The following is a 25,480-nucleotide window of genomic DNA, read 5'->3' on the forward strand; positions in this document are numbered from 1 at the left end:
TTCATTGCGGCGGACTCCTTTTGGTAAGCCTCATATGCTTCCCTAGTGGCCGCGGTGGACCTAGTGGATGGTTCGGGTGGAGAGGCCTCGGTAAGGTAACGAAGCTTGTCGTCACCTTCGGCGGCTAATTTGAGTTGGGCATCCCATTCGGAGAAATTTGACCCATTCTTTTCAAGTTTACATCGATCCATAAAGGATCGGAGCCATGACGAACTAGCGAGAGGTGTGGCATTAGGAGTTGGTGTTGGTGTTGCCATTTGTTATGAAAAAGAAGTGGTCTACAAAACAAAATATAAGGAGTAAAACAATTGTCGTTTTAATAATAATACTCGTAAAATGTATGATTTAAACAAGTTTTATGCATTTTTCTAGTGACCTCTACCCAACTAGATAAATGATTCCAAGACCCAAATTCATATCGACTTAGGCACGGTGGGGCCGATTCATCCTTTATCAATACAACTTGGTGGATTAACGTTTAATCGATTCTACTTTTAGAACTCTTGGTCGATAATATTACATTAACAATTATCTTTAGCCCAAAACACATCCGACAAGGGCACGGTGGGGCCGATACATCCCTTATCAAAAACTTTTGTTGAGTTCAATCCAAATTTCGAATAAATGTGTCCATGATCCAAACCCATATTAACTTGGGCACGGTGTGGCCGATACATCCCTTATCAACATGAATTCGGTGGATTAACATTCATCACCCACTTCCCCTACGTAACAAGGTTTGTACCCCGGTGGGGCCGAGCGCACTCCCTCGCGAAATAGGTTTTCATGGTTTCTACTATTTGGTAAGGCTATGTCTCAATTAATTGTTTTAGCGAGAGGCCATGTCAATTTATTATCTATCACGTTTTAAGTGAACTAAAGCGGTGAACTACGATAATTCGAATTGAGACGGTCGATAAACTCGATAAAATAAGGATGCATGTTTTAGTTATGGCGATTTAGCGATGCATGTGACATAAAATAAAATGCAAGCATAAAAATAAATAAATCCTAGTATGGCCTTTCCTAAAATAGAAAAACTATTTAACTATTACATATTCGGAAACCAACTCCATTGATCCCTTGAACTTCGGTTGTGGCACGCATCTCGAGGTAACACCGTCTTTATGTATCGCCATTCTTGAAGAAATCCGTCTTTGGGAACTCCGGAATGAATAAAATTACATAATAAATTACATAATTTCCTATTATACATTTGTAACTAAAATAAAATAAATCTATTAAATTACAAAACGGTGATACGAGATCACAATAAAAATTACAACCGAATCGATATTCCCATACATTTCGGGAAATACCAATTAAAAACTAAGGCCATACTAAGTAAAATTACATAATTCAAAATTACATAAATTAAAATTATGACAATCATAAAGGAAAATGCAGCATTATAATATGTATGAACATGCCCAATTTTATGCTAAATCGCCTTTAATTAGCCAATATCGTATATTACCTTCGGTTTTTACGATTTGCGTGATTTCAACATTTTTATAATCACAAAAATACATAAACTCATATTTATGCATAAGTTAATTACCCTAACCTCTTAGGACTCAAAATTTAGTCTTCACTAATTATTTGACCATAATTAACCCATATTTTATAAAATTGTTCATAAATGGACCAAAAATTACAAAAATAAGCTATTAAACTTCAAATAAATCACAAAATTTCAAATAAATTCAAAATTTGAAATTTAAACTCATGAACATTCTGGAAAAATACCATGACACTCATAATATTCAAAATCTTAGGTTAAAAATTTCGAAATTTTTCCGGAAAAACAATGTTGCGGTTTATCGATTTTTAATAAAATAATCATAAAAACATGGAAAAATTATTTTCATTAACTTTTCAATTTTAGATCTGAAAAAGATAATAAAATCCAACATTAGACGTTTTTCCTAAGTCATAGATTATGTTATATTAATTTTTCACTAATAATGTCACTATTTATGCTATTTTTCTTCAAAAATCCATAAATCATGCAAAAAGACTTCTTTATAGCCAATTATTTTACACACATCTTCTAAAATTGCATGTGACGATATATTAATTTTCTATGACCATATTCGAAATTTAACTCATATTAACCTATTTTTCACCTAAATCCGAATTTAATAATGAAAAATTCATTTTTCGAGCATAACAAGTCCACAAATTATGAAAATTTACAGGTTATCTCAAAATAATATATGTGACAACATATCCAAAAATCAACTGAAAATTCGAAGTATAGCTAATTTTAGACCAAAAATTACATTTTTACTCATAAAATCATATTTAAATGCCATTATTGTATAATATGAACAATAAAAATCCGAAAAATTAACCAAAATATCCTAAAACATTTTAGGACCAGAAATATTAACATGCATGGATTAATTTCGTGATATCTCATAATAACACAAATTTTACAAGTTTTATTTGTTATTCTTATAACTCGGAAAAACTTTTAACCGATTTGCATGCAAACAACCGTGGCTCTTGATACCGATTGATAGAAATGTAGATCTTTATACATACTAACATACTCATATATGTCTAAATTAATTTGTCATAAAATTAAATACGGATTTTATGCATGCAAACAATATGATAAAATAGAGGAGAAATCATGTTCTTACATTGGTGATTTCGGTTTTATTGGGCACAAAAGAAATCTCCTTTTCTTTTGTTCTTGAGCTTTCCTAAGATGGAAGAACAAGATCCAAGTGTAGGATCTCTCCTTAGGATTAATACCCAAAGCTTTCTCTTAATTAAGATTAATATTATGAGAACTAGTACAATATTAATCTAGTAAAATTGACCCAAAAATATTATAATACTCTTAATATTTTCGGTTTATAGAGAGAAGAAGAAGAGATTTATTTTTCTCTCTAGAATACTAATTTTTGGATGAGTGAATGAATGAATGATAATTTACAACATTTTGTATATTATTAGGTAAAAATTATAGAAAAACCATGATGGGTTTTTGTCTTCTCAAAACCGTGTAAGAGGAGGGATTTTGGGGAGCCAATGCATGGAAAAATTGTTCTTCACAATAAACAATAGGGTTGCATGGCTAGTGACTAGGGTAATCATCATGCCCTCCACTAATTACAATCAACATATAATTAGCTTAAAAACCCTCTAATTATCTTTAGCCCAAAACACATCTGACAAGGGCACGGTGGGGCCGATACATCCCTTATCAAAAACTTTTGTTGAGTTCAATCCAAATTTCGAATAAATGTGTCCATGATCCAAACCCATATTAACTTGGGCACGGTGTGGCCGATACATCCCTTATCAACATGAATTCGGTGGATTAACATTCATCACCCACTTTCCCTACGTAACAAGGTTTGTACCCCGGTGGGGCCGAGCGCACTCCCTCGCGAAATAGGTTTTCATGGTTTCTACTATTTGGTAAGGCTATGTCTCAATTAATTGTTTTAGCGAGAGGTCATGTCAATTTATTATCTATCACGTTTTAAGTGAACTAAAGCGGTGAACTACGATAATTCGAATTGACACGGTCGATAAACTCGATAAAATAAGGATGCATGTTTTAGTTATGGCGATTTAGCGATGCATGTGACATAAAATAAAATGCAAGCATAAAAATAAATAAATCCTAGTATGGCCTTTCCTAAAATAGAAAAACTATTTAACTATTACATATTCGGAAACCAACTCCATTGGTCCCTTGAACTTCGGTTGTGGCACGCATCTCGAGGTAACACCGTCTTTATGTATCGCCATTTTTGAAGAAATCCATCTTTGGGAACTCCGGAATGAATAAAATTACATAATAAATTACATAATTTCCTATTATACATTTGTAACTAAAATAAAATAAATCTATTAAATTACAAAACGGTGATACGAGATCACAATAAAAATTACAACCGAATCGATATTCCCATACATTTCGGGAAATACCAATTAAAAACTAAGGCCATACTAAGTAAAATTACATAATTCAAAATTACATAAATTAAAATTATGACAATCATAAAGGAAAATGCAGCATTATAATATGTATGAACATGCCCAATTTTATGCTAAATCGCCTTTAATTAGCTAATATCGTATATTGTTGGAATATGTGTCCTCCGACAATAATGCGATCACGACTGTTGATCATAATGATCACATGTTTAAGTCTCATTAAAATGAATACAATTGGGAAGTAATATTGTTACTGTCAACTGGTCAACATATATCGGTAATGATTGGTCGACTAGAGTTTGACATTCTTGTCGTGTGACGGTGGTGATCGATTGACCCCCTGGGTCATACCTAAAGGGCAATACTCTTAATTGATTATTTAATTAATCGTATAATGTTGCGAGTTAATTAAATTACTTGAAAATTGACGGACGATTTTGGAAGTAAAATTTACGTATCATATTGAAATATGATTGAATAAGATACTGATCCGAGTAATTGAATTGTATCATTACTCGGATGAAATAATTGTTTAATGTAACAATTAAATTGAATGAATTGTTATAAATACAATCAGTTGTAATTTATAAAAGGTAAAATATTTTGGCACAAGTAATTGTAAAATTACCAAGCCGATTTTTGTGTGTGACGTATTTTTGATAATACGTTGATTTTTAATATGTTAAAAATACATAACAAATATATGTCACATGTGACATGTGACATATTTACAATTGACAAAAATAAAATGGATCACTTGTTAATCCATGAATGCCGAAATAAAGGGGTAGTGGAAGCTAATATTGTGTTTGTTTAATTATTATAAGAACACAATGATTACCTACATTCCTAGCCATGCAACCCTAATATTCTTGTGAAGACAAAAGTGTTCATGCATTGGCTCCCCTAAAAGCCCCCCATTCCACCCGGTTTTTTATGTGAAAACCATCATTGGTTTTTCACATAATTTTACCTATTATTACACTAAAATGTGTTAGTGATATTCATTCAACTTATTATCCAAAAATTAGTATTCTAGAGAGATAAAAAGCTCTCTACATCTCCCTCCATAATACCGAAATATTTATGTGTTTATAAATATTTTGGGTCAATTTTCTACCTTGATTAATATTATAACTAGTATTTGTAATATTAATTATATTAAGAGGAGCCTTGGGTATATTAAGGATGTGCTTAACATAAGCACAAAGAGTAAGGGGAAGTTCAAGAAGAGTGGAAAGAAGGGTAAAAAGCAAGCTCCCACATTCACCAAAGCTAAGTCTTGTGAAGCTAGCACCTCCAAAGTCAAGAAGGGTCCTCTTGATAAGTGCCATTATTGTAATGGCATGGGACATTGGAAAAGAAATTGTTCCAAGTACCTTGGTGATATCAAAGCTGGAAAGATCACTCCAGTAGGTAAATGACTAACCTTCTTTTATGTTTCTAAATTCAACTATGGTATTATGATGCAAAGTTGTGATAATGTATCTCCCTTTTTATTGTAAATAGGGCCTCCACCAAGCAAAGACAAGGGAAAAGAAAAACAAGCATAAGAAACCATGGAGAAGCTAAGGATAGCTTTTATGGAGCTTTGTTTTTCATTGTCTTATTTTAAGTTATGTTTTGAATTTTTAGAACTTTAAGTTTCCGTGTTCGACATGGAAAGGTATTTTGGATAATGGTTTGTATTTTGGATGATGGTGACTTGGTTTGCAACCCAAGTCACCCGTTTTATCATTTATCCTTTTAATGTTCTAAATTTCATCTTTAAAATGGTTGCGTTTTGAAACATAAGATCATTCACTTAAAGTGATCTAATAGACAAATATAATGACGGGTTTCATTATATGTCCACATGCTTAAGGCGTGTGTATGATCACTTATAAAGTGATTTTGAGTCTATGAACTCTCCTAAAGGTATGTCAATCACCAAGTACACATATGAAAACAATAACTATTAGTCTATCTATGAGATAGTTCTCCTTATACTTCAACGTCATTAATTTGTGTCTCATATGCTATCTTTGAATATATAGTGTATTTATTCTAAAGATAGAGTGGGAGAAAAATGAGGACACATCACACAAGGCAAGATAAAATTGTGTACTTGTGTAAATGTAGATCTACGCAAGAGAAAATGATTTGAATAAAGGTATATCTATTTACATAGTATGCCGAATAGATGAGATCTATGGTCTCAAGTTAGTTCTATATGACTAAAAAGACCAAGTGTAGTAATCATAAGAGTATTTTCTCAAGATAACTACACGAGGAGACCAAAAGAAAGTTTTGGAAGAAAAATAACTAATGTATAGTCTTAACAAGTTTTTGACTAAGTTTATGAAACAATTGACCATTAGGTTCAACCATGAGTTTTACTTAAGAGCCTAAATGAATCAAAGTAACATACTAGTTATGATATTAATCAAGATTAAGTTGCAAAGATTGATATTCCGATATCTTCAATAGCCAACGTTTTAACCACGCAAATGTCATTGCTTAACCTCGCTAGGAAATGGTTAATCCTCCTTCCGAAAGAGTATTCCGAAGGACGTATTCTAGATATTGTTTATATTTGAATAATGACATTGCTACACATCATTATGACATGAGTGTGTTAGAGATTTAAAAATCTCTTTCCGTAAGGTTGAGATGAGACCACTTCAAAATAGGCATTTTTGAAAGGATATGATGGGAACATATATGGTTTTATCCTAGTAACTTGGCAAAGCAATTTATATTTATATCCTTGACAAATTTCGATTGAGAAGTCAATTTCGAAATATGTTGAATTGAGTGGGAGTTAGGAAATTCTCATGTGAAGACATGGAATTTAGTGGGAGCTATCATCCTTGAATGTATAAAACTCATTACTCATTAAGGAATGACGAGCTAAATACCTTCTTTCATAAAGAAGCTTTTGAGTTTTCAATTCTGGATGAAAATGGACAATGATGAATCCAATTACATCATGGGATGTTGGATTAGTATTAAGAGATATACATCGTGTCAACATTAACGTAGGTTATTCATATGAATGAAAATGGAATTACCATTAGCAGTCATGGTAGTTCATTGAACTTGAGAACGGTTGATCTCATGATTATTAGTAACTAATGTTTCCGCCGTTAAAATAATCACATACATGTCCAATTATGAATCATATGCATAAGAGCATGATGATTGATTTGTGAGCCATAACAGAAACGTCATGAATTCTCAAGTAGAATCCGATGAGCGATTTCAGTGCTTGACGGAATATTCCATTATGTGATAAGAGGTTGCACATTTTGTAGAAGATCCGAGCACATATAAGGATTTATGAGAATCCCAAATCTTTCAAACTTGAAAAGAGAAATGAGAAGTTTTGGAAAGATGCTTGGTTGAATAAGAGGTTTTCAAAAACAATCTTTCCTAGTTAAGCTAGGACTTGTGAGAAGTACTAAGCTAATAATCTTGTCAACTATTACAAGATTCTACAAAACATATACCTAGTGCATTGTGTGTGGATGGAATACTTGATCGGTACAAGTTGTATTATTCATCGCAAATTCGTTCGTTATGAGATGATCGATAAGAAAGTTCTTTCAAGTTAAAGAACCAAAACCAAGGTCGAGAACCTTGATGTGTACTTGGTAAAATTCATGGTATGAGAACATGAATGTGAAGGAAATTGCAAGTGTAAGAAGTTTGAACACATGGACACATGAGATGTTAAACTTCTATTGCGATCGATAAGTGTTTACACTTATGATAAACATCACAAGGTTGTAATATGATTTTGACTACCCGAGTGTGATGTCGACATTTGTCGTTTGAGTTATTATTAACTCACTTTGAACATTGTTATATCCAAACGGGTTGTAGAGACAATTGAACCCCGTTAAAGTGAACATGGATTAACATTGTTTTGCCCATAGTTACTTATATGAGGTGACGTCTCGAAGTGACTAGAGTGTGAGGCGATTGATGGCAAGTTCAGTGCCATACGGTCATGTGAGATGACTAGTCGATCACATAGGCAGACTGTTAGGAACATTTTGTCGGGCCTTATGACCGCTTATAGAGTTCGGGCAAATTTATATAGCCTGGTCGTGGCGAGAGCTACTATAGTATTCAAATGAGTCGATTCTTTTGACTAAAGACTATTCGCCTAAGATGGCACGATTTCAGATTAACTTTGATTTGTGTTACTACGACCTTCGTAAATGGGGTCAAATGGGCATATTTTGGGTTATGATGGTTGTGGCTAGTCGAAGGAATGAGTGCGATAGGAATTGTCCACCCCTTGTCGGGTTATAACAATATCTCGGGGCCACTCGAGGAGTAATGAATTGGAAATGCGTGGCCACGCTCGGATGGTATCCGAGTGGATAAATCCGGTCAATCGCTTATTCTCCGGATCGAGGAAACCACTCTCGATATGATCACTTGCAAGCACGACCTGAAAGACACCTTGCATTGAGTGGGAGATAGTAATAGGACAAGAGAATTGGTGACGACACTTGTCGAGGACAAGTGGGAGATTGTTGGAATATGTGTCCTCCGACAATAATGCGATCACGACTGTTGATCATAATGATCACATGTTTAAGTCTCATTAAAATGAATACAATTGGGAAGTAATATTGTTACTGTCAACTGGTCAACATATATCGGTAATGATTGGCTGACTAGAGTTTGACATTACTGTCGTGTGACGGTGGTGATGATTGACCCCTAGGTCATACCTAAAGGGCAATACTCTTAATTGATTATTTAATTAATCGTATAATGTTGCGAGTTAATTAAATTACTTGAAAATTGACGGACGATTTTGGAAGTAAAATTTACGTATCATATTGAAATATGATTGAATAAGATACGGTCTGAGTAATTGAATTGTATCATTACTCGGATGAAATAATTGTTTAATGTAACAATTAAATTGAATGAATTGTTATAAATACAATCAGTTGTAATTTATAAAAGGTAAAATATTTTGGCACAAGTAATTGTAAAATTACCAAGTCGATTTTTGTGTGTGACGTATTTTTGATAATACGTTGATTTTTAATATGTTAAAAATACATAACAAATATATGTCACATGTGACATGTGACATATTTACAATTGACAAAAATAAAATGGATCACTTGTTAATCCATGAATGCCGAAATAAAGGGGTAGTGGAAGCTAATATTGTGTTTGTTTAATTATTATAAGAACACAATGATTACCTACATTCCTAGCCATGCAACCCTAATATTCTTGTGAAGACAAAAGTGTTCATGCATTGGCTCCCCTAAAAGCCCCCCATTCCACCCGGTTTTTATGTGAAAACCATCATTGGTTTTTCACATAATTTTACCTATTATTACACTAAAATGTGTTAGTGATATTCATTCAACTTATTATCCAAAAATTAGTATTCTAGAGAGATAAAAAGCTCTCTACATCTCCCTCCATAATACCGAAATATTTATGTGTTTATAAATATTTTGGGTCAATTTTCTACCTTGATTAATATTATAACTAGTATTTGTAATATTAATTATATTAAGAGGAGCCTTGGGTATAAAGCATAGGGAGAGATCTTACACTTAGATCTTTATTCTTCCATTGGAAAAGCTCAAGAACAAGAGAGATAGGTGATCTCTCTTGTGCCCTAATAGCCGAAATCTACAATGTAAGGACATGATTTCTCCTCTATTTATCTTATTGTTTGCATGCATAAGATCCGTTTTAATTTTATGACAAATTAGTTTAGACATATATGAGTATGTTAATATGTATATGAATCTACATTTCCTTCAATCGGTATCAAGAGCCACGGTTGTTTGCATGCAAATTGGTTAAAAGTTTTTCCGAGTTATATGAATAACAAATAAAACTTGTAAAATTTGTGTTATTATGATATATCACGAAATTATTACATGCATGTTAATATTTCTGGTCCTAAAGTGTTTTAGGATATTTTGGTTAATTTTTCGGATTTTTATTGTTCATATTTTATAATAATGACATTTAAATGTGATTTTATGAGTAAAAATGTCATTTTTGGTCTAAAAATAGCTATACTTCGAATTTTCACTTGGTTTTTGGATCTGTGGTCACATATATTATTTTGAGATAACCTGTAAATTTTCATAATTTTTGGACTTGTTATGCTCGAAAAATGAATTTTTCTTTATTAAATTCGGATTTAAGTGAAAAATAGGTTAATATGAGTTAAATTTCGAATCTGGTCATAGAAAATTAATATGTTGTCACATGAAATTTTACAAGATGTGTGTAAAATAATTGGCTATAAAGAAGTCTTTTTGTATGATTTATGAATTTTTGAAGAAAAATGGCATAAATAGTGACATTATTAGTGAAAATTAATAAAAACATAATCTATGACTTAGGAAAAACGTCTAATGTTGCATCTTATCATATTTTTCAGATCTAAAATTGAAAAGTTAATGAAAATAATTTTTCCATGTTTTTATGATTATTTTATTAAAATTGATAAACCGCAACATTGTTTTTACGGAAAATTTTCGAAATTTTTAACCTAAGATTTTGAACATTATGAGTGTCATGGATTTTTTCCAGAATGTTCATGAATTTAAATTTTTAATTTTGAATTTATTTGAAATTTTTGGATTTATTTGAAGTTTAATAGCTTATTTTTGTAATTTTTGGTCCATTTATGAACAATTTTGTGAATAAAAGTTAATTATGGTCAAAATTATTAGTGAAGACTAAATTTTGAGTCCTAAAAGGTTAGGGTAATTAACTTATGCATAAATATGAGTTTATGCATTTTTGTGATTATAAAATGTTGAAATCACGCAAATCCGTAAAAACCGAGTAATATACGATATTGGCTAATTAAAGGCGATTTAGCATAAAAATTGAGCATGTTCATACATATTATAATGCTGCATTTTCTTTATGATTGTCATAATTTTAATTTATGTAATTTTTGAATTATGTATTTTACTTAGTATGGCCTTAGATTTTAATTGGTATTTCCCGAAATGTATGGGAATATCGATTCGGTTGTAATTTTTATTGTGATCTCGTATCACCGTTTTGTAATTTAATAGATTTATTTTATTTTAGTTACAAATGTATAATAGGAAATTATGTAATTTATTATGTAATTTTATTCATTCCGGAGTTCCTAAAGACGGATTTCTTCAAGAATGGCGATACATAAAGACGGTGTTACCTCGAGATGCGTGCCACAACCGAAGTTCAAGGGACCAATGGAGTTGGTTTCCGAATATGTAATAGATTAATAGTTTTTCTATTTTAGGAAAGGCCATACTAGGATTTATTTATTTTATGCTTGCATTTTATTTTATGTCACATGCATCGCTAAATCGCCATAACTAAACATGCATTGTCTTTTTATCGAGTATATCGACCGTGTCAATTAAAATTATCATAGTTCACCGCTTTAGTTCACTTAAAACGTGATAGATAATAAATTGACATGACCTCTCGCTAAAACTATCAATTGAGACATAGCCTTACCAAATAGTAGAAACCATGAAAACCTATTTCGTGAGGGAGTGCACTCGGCCACACCGGGGTACAAACCTTGTTACGTAGGGGAAGTGGGTGATGAATGTTAATCCACCGAATTCATGTTGATGAGGGATGTATCGGCCCCACCGTGCCCAAGTTAATGTGGGTTTGGATCATGGACACATTTATTCGAAATTTGGATTGAACTCAACAAAAGTATTTGATAAGGGATGTATCGGCCCCACCGTGCCCTTGTCGATGTGTTTTGGGCTATAGATAATTGTTAATGTAATATTATCGACCAAGAGTTCTAAAAGTAGAATCGATTAAACGTTAATCCACCGAGTTATATTGATAAAGGATGTATCGGCCCCACCGTGCCTAAGTCGATATGAATTTGGGTCTTGGAATCATTTATCTAGTTGGGTAGAGGTCACTAGAAAAATGCAAATAACTTGTTTAAATCATACATTTTTACGAGTATTATTAAAACGACAATTGTTTTACTCCTTATATTTTGTTTTGTAGACCACTTCTTTTTCATAACAAATGGCAACACCAACTCCTAATGCTACACCACTCGCTACTTCATCTTGGCTCCGATCTTTTATGGATCGATGTAAACTTGAAAAGAATGGGTCAAATTTCTCCGAATGGGATGCCCAACTCAAATTAGCCGCCGAAGGTGACGACAAGCTTCGTTACCTTACCGAGGCCTCTCCACCCGAACCCTCCACTAGGTCCACCGCGGCCACTAGGGAAGCCTATGAGGCTTACCAAAAGGAGTCCGCCGCAATGAAAAATGTCTTAATATTTGCGATGGAGGCGGACCTCCAAAGGAGAGCCTTCAAAATGGGCAATGCTAATGAGATTTACTCCAAACTTGTGACCATGTTTTCACAAACTCCGCGGATCGTCCAATATGAGGCGGCCGCGGCATTCTTTGATCTCGACTTCAAAGAGGGCCAAAAGGTTAGCCCTCATGTGCTCAAACTCATGGAGCTTGTCGAGACCTTGAAAATTCAAAAGGTTGAAATCCCCAAAGAACTCATCGTAGATAAGATTCTACACTCCTTGTCTAAAGTCAAAGCATATGTGCAAATCCGGGTGAATTTCAACATGCAAGACAAGGACGTGTCTCTTGAGGAGTTGCACAAGTTACTTGTGCAAGCCGAGAGGGACATGGGGTTAAATGTGAACCCTCCCAAGGATGTGCTTAACATAAGCACAAAGAGTAAGGGGAAGTTCAAGAAGAGTGGAAAGAAGGGTAAAAAGCAAGCTCCCACATTCACCAAAGCTAAGTCTTGTGAAGCTAGCACCTCCAAAGTCAAGAAGGGTCCTCTTGATAAGTGCCATTATTGTAATGGCATGGGACATTGGAAAAGAAATTGTTCCAAGTACCTTGGTGATATCAAAGCTGGAAAGATCACTCCAAAGAGGTAAATGACTAACCTTCTTTTATGTTTCTAAATTCAACTATGGTATTATGATGCAAAGTTGTGATAATGTATCTCCCTTTTTATTGTAAATAGGGCCTCCACCAAGCAAAGACAAGGGAAAAGAAAAACAAGCATAAGAAACCATGGAGAAGCTAAGGATAGCTTTTATGGAGCTTTGTTTTTCATTGTCTTATTTTAAGTTATGTTTTGAATTTTTAGAACTTTAAGTTTCCGTGTTCGACATGGAAAGGTATTTTGGATAATGGTTTGTATTTTGGATGATGGTGACTTGGTTTGCAACCCAAGTCACCCGTTTTATCATTTATCCTTTTAATGTTCTAAATTTCATCTTTAAAATGGTTGCGTTTTGAAACATAAGATCATTCACTTAAAGTGATCTAATAGACAAATATAATGACGGGTTTCATTATATGTCCACATGCTTAAGGCGTGTGTATGATCACTTATAAAGTGATTTTGAGTCTATGAACTCTCCTAAAGGTATGTCAATCACCAAGTACACATATGAAAACAATAACTATTAGTCTATCTATGAGATAGTTCTCCTTATACTTCAACGTCATTAATTTGTGTCTCATATGCTATCTTTGAATATATAGTGTATTTATTCTAAAGATAGAGTGGGAGAAAAATGAGGACACATCACACAAGGCAAGATAAAATTGTGTACTTGTGTAAATGTAGATCTACGCAAGAGAAAATGATTTGAATAAAGGTATATCTATTTACATAGTATGCCGAATAGATGAGATCTATGGTCTCAAGTTAGTTCTATATGACTAAAAAGACCAAGTGTAGTAATCATAAGAGTATTTTCTCAAGATAACTACACGAGGAGACCAAAAGAAAGTTTTGGAAGAAAAATAACTAATGTATAGTCTTAACAAGTTTTTGACTAAGTTTATGAAACAATTGACCATTAGTTTCAACCATGAGTTTTACTTAAGAGCCTAAATGAATCAAAGTAACATACTAGTTATGATATTAATCAAGATTAAGTTGCAAAGATTGATATTCTGATATCTTCAATAGCCAACGTTTTAACCACGCAAATGTCATTGCTTAACCTCGCTAGGAAATGGTTAATCCTCCTTCCGAAAGAGTATTCCGAAGGACGTATTCTAGATATTGTTTATATTTGAATAATGACATTGCTACACATCATTATGACATGAGTGTGTTAGAGATTTAAAAATCTCTTTCCGTAAGGTTGAGATGAGACCACTTCAAAATAGGCATTTTTGAAAGGATATGATGGGAACATATATGGTTTTATCCTAGTAACTTGGCAAAGCAATTTATATTTATATCCTTGACAAATTTCGATTGAGAAGTCAATTTCGAAATATGTTGAATTGAGTGGGAGTTAGGAAATTCTCATGTGAAGACATGGAATTTAGTGGGAGCTATCATCCTTGAATGTATAAAACTCATTACTCATTAAGGAATGACGAGCTAAATACCTTCTTTCATAAAGAAGCTTTTGAGTTTTCAATTCTGGATGAAAATGGACAATGATGAATCCAATTACATCATGGGATGTTGGATTAGTATTAAGAGATATACATCGTGTCAACATTCACGTAGGTTATTCATATGAATGAAAATGGAATTACCATTAGCAGTCATGGTAGTTCATTGAACCTGAGAACGGTTGATCTCATGATTATTAGTAACTAATGTTTCCGCCGTTAAAATAATCACATACATGTCTAATTATGAATCATATGCATAAGAGCATGATGATTGATTTGTGAGCCATAATGTAAAACGTCATGAATTCTCAAGTAGAATCCGATGAGCGATTTCAGTGCTTGACGGAATATTCCATTATGTGATAAGAGGTTGCACATTTTGTAGAAGATCCGAGCACATATAAGGATTTATGAGAATCCCAAATCTTTCAAACTTGAAAAGAGAAATGAGAAGTTTTGGAAAGATGCTTGGTTGAATAAGAGGTTTTCAAAAACAATCTTTCCTAGTTAAGCTAGGACTTGTGAGAAGTACTAAGCTAATAATCTTGTCAACTATTACAAGATTCTACAAAACATATACCTAGTGCATTGTGTGTGGATGGAATACTTGATCGGTACAAGTTGTATTATTCATCGCAAATTCGTTCGTTATGAGATGATCGATAAGAAAGTTCTTTCAAGTTAAAGAACCAAAACCAAGGTCGAGAACCTTGATGTGTACTTGGTAAAATTCATGGTATGAGAACATGAATGTGAAGGAAATTGCAAGTGTAAGAAGTTTGAACACATGGACACATGAGATGTTAAACTTCTATTGCAGTCAATAAGTGTTTACACTTATGATAAACATCACAAGGTTGTAATATGATTTTGACTACCCGAGTGTGATGTCGACATTTGTCGTTTGAGTTATTATTAACTCACTTTGAACATTGTTATATCCAAACGGGTTGTAGAGACAATTGAACCCCGTTAAAGTGAACATGGATTAACATTGTTTTGCCCATAGTTACTTATATGAGGTGACGTCTCGAAGTGACTAGAGTGTGAGGCGATTGATGGCAAGTTCAAGTGCCATACAGTCATGTGAGATGACTAGTCGATCACATAGGCAGACTGTTAGGAACATTTTGTCGGGCCTTATGACCGCTTATAGAGTTCTGGCAAATTTATACAGCCTGGTCGTGGCGAGAGCTACTATAGTATTCAAATGAGTCGATTCTTTTGACTAAAGACTATTCGCCTAAGATGGCACAGTTTCAGATTAACTTTGATTTGTGTTACTACGACCTTCGTAAATGGGGTCAAATGGGCATATTTTGGGTTATGATGGTTGTGGCTAGTCGAAGGGAATGAGTGCGATAGGAATTGTCCACCCCTTGTCAGGGTTATAACAATATCTCAGGGCCACTCGAGGAGTAATGAACTGGAAATGCGTGGCCACGCTCGGATGGTATCCAGAGTGGATAAATCCGGTCAATCAGTTATTCTCCAGATCGAGGAAACCACTCTCGATATGATCACTTGCAAGTACGACCTGAAAGACACCTTGCATTGAGTGGGAGATAGTAATAGGACAAGAGAATTGGTGACGCACACTTGTCGAGGACAAGTGGGAGATTGTTGGAATATGTGTCCTCCGACAATAATGCGATCACGACTGTTGATCATAATGATCACATGTTTAAGTCTCATTAAAATGAATACAATTGGGAAGTAATATTGTTACTGTCAACTGGTCAACATATATCGGTAATGATTGGCTGACTAGAGTTTGACATTGTCGTGCGACGGTGGTGATCGATTGACCCCTAGGTCATACCTAAAGGGCAATACTCTTAATTGATTATTTAATTAATCGTATAATGTTGCGAGTTAATTAAATTACTTGAAAATTGACGGACGATTTTGGAAGTAAAATTTACGTATCATATTGAAATATGATTGAATAAGATACGGTCTGAGTAATTGAATTGTATCATTACTCGGATGAAATAATTGTTTAATGTAACAATTAAATTGAATGAATTGTTATAAATACAATCAGTTGTAATTTATAAAAGGTAAAATATTTTGGCACAAGTAATTGTAAAATTACCAAGTCGATTTTTGTGTGTGACGTATTTTTGATAATACGTTGATTTTTAATATGTTAAAAATACATAACAAATATATGTCACATGTGACATGTGACATATTTACAATTGACAAAAATAAAATGGATCACTTGTTAATCCATGAATGCCGAAATAAAGGGGTAGTGGAAGCTAATATTGTGTTTGTTTAATTATTATAAGAACACAATGATTACCTACATTCCTAGCCATGCAACCCTAATATTCTTGTGAAGACAAAAGTGTTCATGCATTGGCTCCCCTAAAAGCCCCCCATTCCACCCGGTTTTTTATGTGAAAACCATCATTGGTTTTTCACATAATTTTACCTATTATTACACTAAAATGTGTTAGTGATATTCATTCAACTTATTATCCAAAAATTAGTATTCTAGAGAGATAAAAAGCTCTCTACATCTCCCTCCATAATACCGAAATATTTATGTGTTTATAAATATTTTGGGTCAATTTTCTACCTTGATTAATATTATAACTAGTATTTGTAATATTAATTATATTAAGAGGAGCCTTGGGTATAAAGCATAGGGAGAGATCTTACACTTAGATCTTTATTCTTCCATTGGAAAAGCTCAAGAACAAGAGAGATAGGTGATCTCTCTTGTGCCCTAATAGCCGAAATCTACAATGTAAGGACATGATTTCTCCTCTATTTATCTTATTGTTTGCATGCATAAGATCCGTTTTAATTTTATGACAAATTAGTTTAGACATATATGAGTATGTTAATATGTATATGAATCTACATTTCCTTCATATATTACTCGGTTTTTACGGATTTGCGTGATTTCAACATTTTTATAATCACAAAAATACATAAAATCATATTTATGCATAAGTTAATTACCCCTAACCTCTTAGGACTCAAAATTTAGTCTTCACTAATTATTTGACCATAATTAACCCATATTTTATAAAATTGTTCATAAATGGACCAAAAATTAAAAAAATAAGCTATTAAACTTCAAATAAATCACAAAATTTCAAATAAATTTGAAATTTGAAATTTAAACTCATGAACATTCTGGAAAAATACCATGACACTCATAATATTCAAAATCTTAGGTTAAAAATTTCGAAAGTTTCCCGGAAAAACAATGTTGCGGTTTATCGATTTTTAATAAAATAATCATAAAAACATGGAAAAATTATTTTCATTAACTTTTCAATTTTAGATCTGAAAAAGATAATAAAATGCAACATTAGACGTTTTTCCTAAGTCATAGATTATGTTATATTAATTTTTCACTAATAATGTCACTATTTATGCTATTTTTCTTCAAAAATCCATAAATCATGCAAAAAGACTTCTTTATAGCCAATTATTTTACACACATCTTGCAAAATTGCATGTGACAATATATTAATTTTCTATGACTAGATTCGAAATTTAACTCATATTAACCTATTTTTCACCTAAATCCGAATTTAATAATGAAAAATTCATTTTTCGAGCATAACAAGTCCAAAAATTATGCAAATTTACAGGTTATCTCAAAATAATATATGTGACAACATATCCAAAAATCAACTGAAAATTCGAAGTATAGCTAATTTTAGACCAAAAATGACATTTTTACACATAAAATCATATTTAAATGCCATTATTGTATAATATGAACAATAAAAATCCGAAAAATTAACCAAAATATCCTAAAATATTTTAGGACCAGAAATATTAACATGCATGGATTAATTTCGTGATATCTCATAATAACACAAATTTTACAAGTTTTATTTGTTATTCTTATAACTCGGAAAAACTTTTAACCGATTTGCATGCAAACAACCGTGGCTCTTGATACCGATTGATAGAAATGTAGATCTTTATACATACTAACATACTCATATATGTCTAAATTAATTTGTCATAAAATTAAATACGGATTTTATGCATGCAAACAATATGATAAAATAGAGGAGAAATCATGTTCTTACATTGGTGATTTTGGTTTTATTGGGCACAAAAGAAATCTCCTTTTCTTTTGTTCTTGAGCTTTCCTAAGATGGAAGAACAAGATCCAAGTGTAGGATCTCTCCTTAGGATTAATACCCAAAGCTTTCTCTTAATTAAGATTAATATTATGAGAACTAGTACAATATTAATCTAGTAAAATTGACCCAAAAATATTATAATACTCTTAATATTTTCGGTTTATAGAGAGAAGAAGAAGAGATTTATTTTTCTCTCTAGAATACTAATTTTTGGATGAGTGAATGAATGAATGATAATTTACAACATTTTGTATATTATTAGGTAAAAATTATAGAAAAACCATGATGGGTTTTTGTCTTCTCAAAACCGTGTAAGAGGAGGGATTTTGGGGAGCCAATGCATGGAAAAATTGTTCTTCACAATAAACAATAGGGTTGCATGGCTAGTGACTAGAGTAATCATCATGCCCTCCACTAATTACAATCAACATATAATTAGCTTAAAAACCCTCTAATTTTCGGCCCACTTGATAATATGGATTCCATATTATTTTTGTCAATTGTCAATATGTCACACGTCATATGTGACATAAATTTGTTATGTATTTTTAACATATTAAAAATCAACGTATTAATAAAAATACGTCACATACAAAAATCGACTTAGTAATTTCACAATTACTTGTGCCAAAATATTTTACCATTTATAAATCACAACAGATTGTATTTATAATAATTCATTCAATTTCGATTGTTTCTTTAAACAATAATTTCATCCGAGTAATGATACAATTCAATTACTCAGACCGTATCTCATTTAATCACATTTCAATTTGATACGTAAATTTTACTTCCAAAAATCGTCCGTCAATTTTCAAGTAATTTAATTAACTCATAACATTATACGATTAATTAAATAATCAATTAAGAGTGTTGCCCTATAGGTATGACCTAGGGGTTCAACTGATCACCACCGTCGCATGACAGTAATGTCAAACTCTAGTCAGCCAATCATTACCGATATATATTGACCAGTTGACAGTAACAATATTACTTCCCAATTGTATTCTTTATAATGAGATTTAAACATGTGATCATCATGATCAACAGTCGTGATCGCATTATTGTCGGAGGACACATATTCCAACAGCTCGGATTCTTCAACAGTCCCAAAATTTCAAATTTTCAGTTAAAATGGACGGGCGGATTCTGGCAAACACGGGCGTCTTTCCTGAAGACGAGCGGATTCCCATGAAGACGCTCAGATTCTCCCTGTTCTACCTGGATTCAGTTCCATCTGTGCACTTGCATATCCCTTGTCATTTTTCATTTTTCAAATCCCGTGTTCTTCATTGTAGGGGCACTACAAAGGCATGAATAGCCTAGGCAATTGCTATCCCCACACTAAGCTAAAGCACTACACATCAATTGAATCATTAGTCCCTCCCTCACTTCTCTCAAAAATGATAATTATCTTGATCAAAGCACAAAAATCCAAAAATGACAAAAATGCAATGTGAGAATTAAAATGCGAGTTAGGGGTTAGAAATATTTACAAATGGTGGTTTAGGGAGGACTCCACCAAACTCTCATCCTTAGTGAGATGTCATGGGGGCATGTCCAAGGTGTTGTTGATGTTGCTCAACACCTTGAAAAAGTAGTCAAAAGCTTGTTCATTATCATGATAAAGATATTCAATAGACCTTTGCCCTTGTTGTCCTTCATGTCGGTCGATCGATAGCATTACCAATGTAGGGATTGAAAATCCCTTCAAACTCATCGTCCCAAAGACCACAAACTTCATCTACTTGATCACTAAAGATCTCTTGAGTTGATAGAGACAACTCTCCGACTTTCTTGTCTTGGCCAATGAGGCCATCCTCTTCATTGCTTGACTTTGGTGAGCTTTTCAAGCTCTCTTTGTTACAATTCACTTTCTCTTTGAATGGAGCATCTTCAATTTTCTTCTTCCATTGGAGTTCCGACTTCTTCCTATCATCCTTCCGGCTATAATGATCAACCATAAAACATGGTTCATGCAAACGGGGAGCTCTCATGGTCTTGTCAAGATTGAAAGTTATGCTTTCATCTCCCACTTCTAGAGTGAGCTCTCCATGCTTCACATCTATCACCGCAACCGCGGTGTGTAAGAAAGGTCTTCCTAGAATGATTTGAATATTGGAGTCTTCTTCCATGTCAACAATGACAAAGTCCACCGGGATGAAAAATTTCCGAACTCTAACGGAAACATCATCCCATATCCCTAATGGTGTCTTCGTCGATCTATCGGCCATTTGGAGTGTGATATTGGTGCATTTAAGCTCTCCCATCCCTAACCTTTTACTCACCGAGTACGGCATAACACTCACACTAGCCCCTAGATCACATAAGGATTTGTTGATCGTGGTGTCGCCAATGGTACACTGTATTGAGAAGCTTCCCGGATCTTTAAGTTTTGGAGGTGAACTCCCTTGAAGTATTGCACTACTCACCTTAGTGAAGGTGATAGTATCAAGCTTCCGGATCGACTTTTTCTTTGTGAGGATGTCTTTCATGTATTTTGCATAGGCCGGCACGTGATTGATTAATTCCGTGAAAGGAATCGAGACTTCCAAATTCTTCACAATCTCCATAAATTTTCCAAGTTGGTCATCAAATTTGGGCTTGCCTTGACGACTTGGAAAAGGAAGTATAATCACAATGGGCTCCTTCTCCTTGGCCTTGCCTTTATTTTTCTTTGAAATTTCTTATTTTGATGGTTCTCCATCCTTGGAGTTTTGCACAACTTCTTCTTTGTCCCTAGCTTCCACAACTTCATCCTCAACTTGCTTCTCCGGTGCTTCATACCTCGTACCACTTCTCAAGTGAATGGCACTAACCGTTTCATGTCTTGGGGGATTACTTTGAGGTGGTAATTGCCCCTTTTGTCTTTGTGAGCTTGAAGATGCTAGTTGAGTCAATTGGGTTTCCAACATTTTGGTGTGAGCTAGGATGTTGTTGATGGTGATTTCCTTTGCTTGACTATCCTTTTGCATTTGAGTGAAAAACTCTTGTTGATTCTTTTGCATTTGGAGGACCGCTTTTTGAACATCAAAACCTTGGTCATTTTATTCATTGTATGGAGTTTGATTTTGGTAACCTTGGTTTTGGTTGTAAAAGGGTCTTTGATTTTGGTTTCTCATGGGAGGTGGGGTGTATGTTGGTTGAGGGTTTTGAACATTTTGGCTTTTGTATGAGAGATTTGGGTGGAATTTGGTGTTTTCATTGTAATAGTTTGAATAAGGGGTACCACTCTTGTATGCTTGGAAAGCATTCACTTATTCATTTGTTCCCCTACATTCACTTTGGTCATGTTCCAAAGTTCCAAAATTCTCACATATCCCACTTGGGATTTATGAAGATGCCGTCATGGCATTAACATGTTGCTTTGGTGATTTTGAGGCTTCTTCAAGTCTAGCCATAGCTTTTTCAAACTTCAAATTGATGGTATCAATGTGAGCACTAAGTTGAGCACCCAATTGAGTAATGGAGTCCACTTCATGCTTTCCTCCTCTAGTAGCCTTGCGAGGTCTACTATATTGTGAGTTATGGACCGCCATTTCCTCAATTTTATTCCAAGTTTGATTGTCATAAACTTCGGTGAACATTCCATTTGATCCCATGCTGAGAATGTTCCTTGAATCTTCATAAAGACCGTTCCAAAATTTTTGTACCAAGAACCACTCGCTAAGTCCATGATGAGGACATGAGCGACAAATTCCCTTGAATCGCTCCCAAGCTTCATACAAAGATTCTTCATCCCTTTGATTAAAGCCCGTAATTTGAGCTCTTAGCATGTTAGTCTTTTCCGGTGGATAAAACTTTTTGTAGAAAGCTAGAGCCAACTTTTTCCAAGAATTAATTCCGAGCGTAGCCTTATCAAGGCCTTTTAACCATTGTTTCGCGGTGCCAATTAGAGAAAAAGGAAATAAGACCCATCGAATTTGGTCTTGAGTTACACCGGTTTGAGAAATCGCATCACAATAGTGGCAAAAAGTCTCCATATGAGAATGAGGGTCTTCACTAGGCATACCCCCAAATTGGCTTTTTTCGACTAATTGGATAAATGCGGATTTGGCAATGAAGTTTCCGGTTAAGTGTTGTGGTGTGGGAGTACCATTGGGTAGGTTCTCCTCGGTTGGTACGGAATGTGATGAAAATTTAGGCATTGTGGGTTGATTTTGTGTTGGATTTTGTGTTGGGTTCTCCTCACCTTCTCTTGCAAAAGGGTTGACGAACTCAATAGTGTTTGGTTGAATATCTACAACCTCACCAATACCTCTCAAAGTTCTCCTAGCAAGTCTTCTATTGTTTGTCAAAGTCCTTTCAATTTCGTGATCAAAGGGTAACAAGTTACCTTGTGATCTTCTAGACATGCAAAATATCAAACAACTCGAAAATAATTAGAACAAACCTTGAGGAGTTTTACTTCCCCAAGGCAAAGAAAGACACAAGTAATAACAATTTAAGATAATTTAAATCAAGTTAACACCATCCCGGGCAACTGTGCCATTTTTGGTCGGACTCACTTGGGGGTTTAGTTTTCAGTACTTGTCGTTAGGAGCACCTAGACCAAAACACAATTATAGCTCCACAAACAACTCTACAATAAGTAAAGAGGTAAGTAAAGGTCGGATCCCAAGGGACGGGAATTGAGATGAGATTTTCAATTGCAACTAGTGGTGTCTAGGGGGTGTCACAATTTGGGGTTTGAAGTAGAAGATCACTAAACTAAATAGCAATAAAAGTAAACAAGCAAGATGACTAAAAAGGGATGTAAACAATTGATAAAAGGCACTAGGGTGTCATGGGGTCATAGGGGATTCATGGGAATTGATCATACAAACATATTCTCAAATTATAAGCAAGCAATTATTGTTGTGATGGATCGAGTTGGTTTATATTTTACAATCCTAGGAAAGTTTGGGTCCCGGAGCCGAATCGATTAGATTGTACAACACCTACAAGTCAACTTAATCTTCCCTACTCAACTATATGCATGGTTTAATGAGACTCGAGTTGGTTTATGTCTTACAAGTCTCATTGAAAAGATAGGTGATGGGTAAAAAATGCAAGGATTCATAGGCTCGCATTTCATCAAACATAACATGTGCATATGTTGAGATCACAACAAGCAAGCAAATAAACTATGAAAACATATTAATTTAAGCATGAATCATCCCCCATGTTGGTTTCCCCTAATTACCTATTAACCCTAGCTAACGAAACTACTCACTCATTATCATGTTGAACATGCTAGCAAGGTTGTCAATCATACCAACAAAGTGAAACATGATGAATAAATGAAGATAATTAACAATAATTAAAGAGGGATTAAGAGAATTATACCTACTAATGATTCTAATAATAAAGCAAAGAATAATAGAAGTACTTGATGATTGATTGGAAGGTTGTCAATCTCCCAATAATAACCCAAATAATCTTCAATTACCCAAAATGAAAGATGAACAAAAGAGAGATTAAAGAAATGCGATTTGTATTATAACTTGATTAAATTTTGGTTACAAGATCAAATAGAGATTTGATTGATATAAACTACACTACAGATTGCTTAAAAGAACATGATAATCTAATTAGCCTAATGGGGTATTTATAGTGGAGATTAGGTACATAAATTAGGGTTTACTAAGGGCTTAAATGACTATTAAGTCCTTGAGCAATCGCCGGTCTCAAGGGAGACTCCGGTCTCCTTTTCGCCGGTCTTAGAAAAATATGCGCATCCTTCATAAAACATGTAGAAGACAAAATAGCTGTCACACAATCCGAGCGTCCAGGGCACGGGACGGGCGGATTGCCTTCTTGCTGGACGAGCGGACTCCAGGGAAGACGGGCGGATTGTGGTGTTTCTGGACGGGCGTCCAGCTGGGGAAGACGCTCGGATTGCCTTGTCGGACGGGCGGATTGTGAGCAATCCGCTCGGATTGTCTTACAGCTTCTTCCTTTCTTCTTTTCTTCCTTTCTCTTCATAAAATCCTTGAGGATTTCCTCCGGGATGCAAGGATCTTTTCTCATCATTGCCCATCTACTATAGTATGTACAAAGGCCTTCTAGTCTTGTCTTCTCTTTGATGCTTGGTCATTGAATTCAATCAATTTAGCTTCATTTTGCCATGAAAATGCAAGGTTTGCACTCCTTTCCTACCAAGGAAACAAAACCTCAAAGAATATGCAAAACAAAGGACTAAAGACAATAATTGACCCAAATATGCACTAAAAAGCATGGGAACAAGGCTAATTCGGGGATTAAATATGCTCTAATTATGGTCACATCAGCATTTTGAAGAATATTCCAGGCAATCGGCCCTCAGTGTAGGCCAGTAATAGCCTGTCCTGAGTACTTTACTTGCCAGGCTTTTTCCTCCTTTGTGGTTACCACAGTGTCGATCGTGTATTTCTTGAAGTACTAGTTTGGCTTCGTCAGGCTCCAAGCATCTCAGGTATGGTCCAGCCTGCGATCTCTTGAATAAAGTGTTATTGATAATAGCATAAGTTGAAGCTCTAATTTTAAAAGCCCTTGCTTCGTGTCTTCCCTGGGGTAGTATTCCTCGGAGAAACCAATCATAATAGGGTTTGGTCCAAGAACTACTATCCTGATTGATAGGGTTGACTTGTTCAGGTTTGCTGATGGTAGGCTCTAATAAATGAACAGTTGGTATTTTGTCAAAAACTGTAGGGGTAAAATTTGAACCTAGGCTGGCCAAAGCGTCAGCCTGCGTGTTCAGGTCTCTTGATATTTGATCTATATCAAATACAGCAAATTTGGCGGTAAGGTTTTTTGCATATTCTAAATATGAAATCATTTTTGCATCCTTAGTCGTATAAATTCCCTTTATTTGATTAGCAATTAGAAGTGAATCAGTTTTTACCTTTACGTTTTGAACACCGAGGTCTAGACATACATTTAAGCCTGCTATTAGAGCTTCATATTCCGCTTCATTGTTTGTAGCTTTGAA

At 34.2% G+C, this 25,480-nt stretch overlaps 1 non-coding gene across 1 annotated transcript; it reads left to right on the top strand.

The window, feature by feature from the left end:
- The first annotated feature begins 22,197 nt into the window (after positions 1–22,197).
- Positions 22,198–22,304, top strand: LOC141625761 (small nucleolar RNA R71). Its single transcript, XR_012535523.1, has one exon. It is a non-coding gene; the product is annotated as a small nucleolar RNA R71 (small nucleolar RNA).
- Positions 22,305–25,480: the final 3,176 nt, after the last annotated feature.

Source organism: Silene latifolia, chromosome X (assembly GCF_048544455.1).
Source record: "Silene latifolia isolate original U9 population chromosome X, ASM4854445v1, whole genome shotgun sequence".
Classification (NCBI taxonomy): domain Eukaryota; kingdom Viridiplantae; phylum Streptophyta; class Magnoliopsida; order Caryophyllales; family Caryophyllaceae; genus Silene; species Silene latifolia.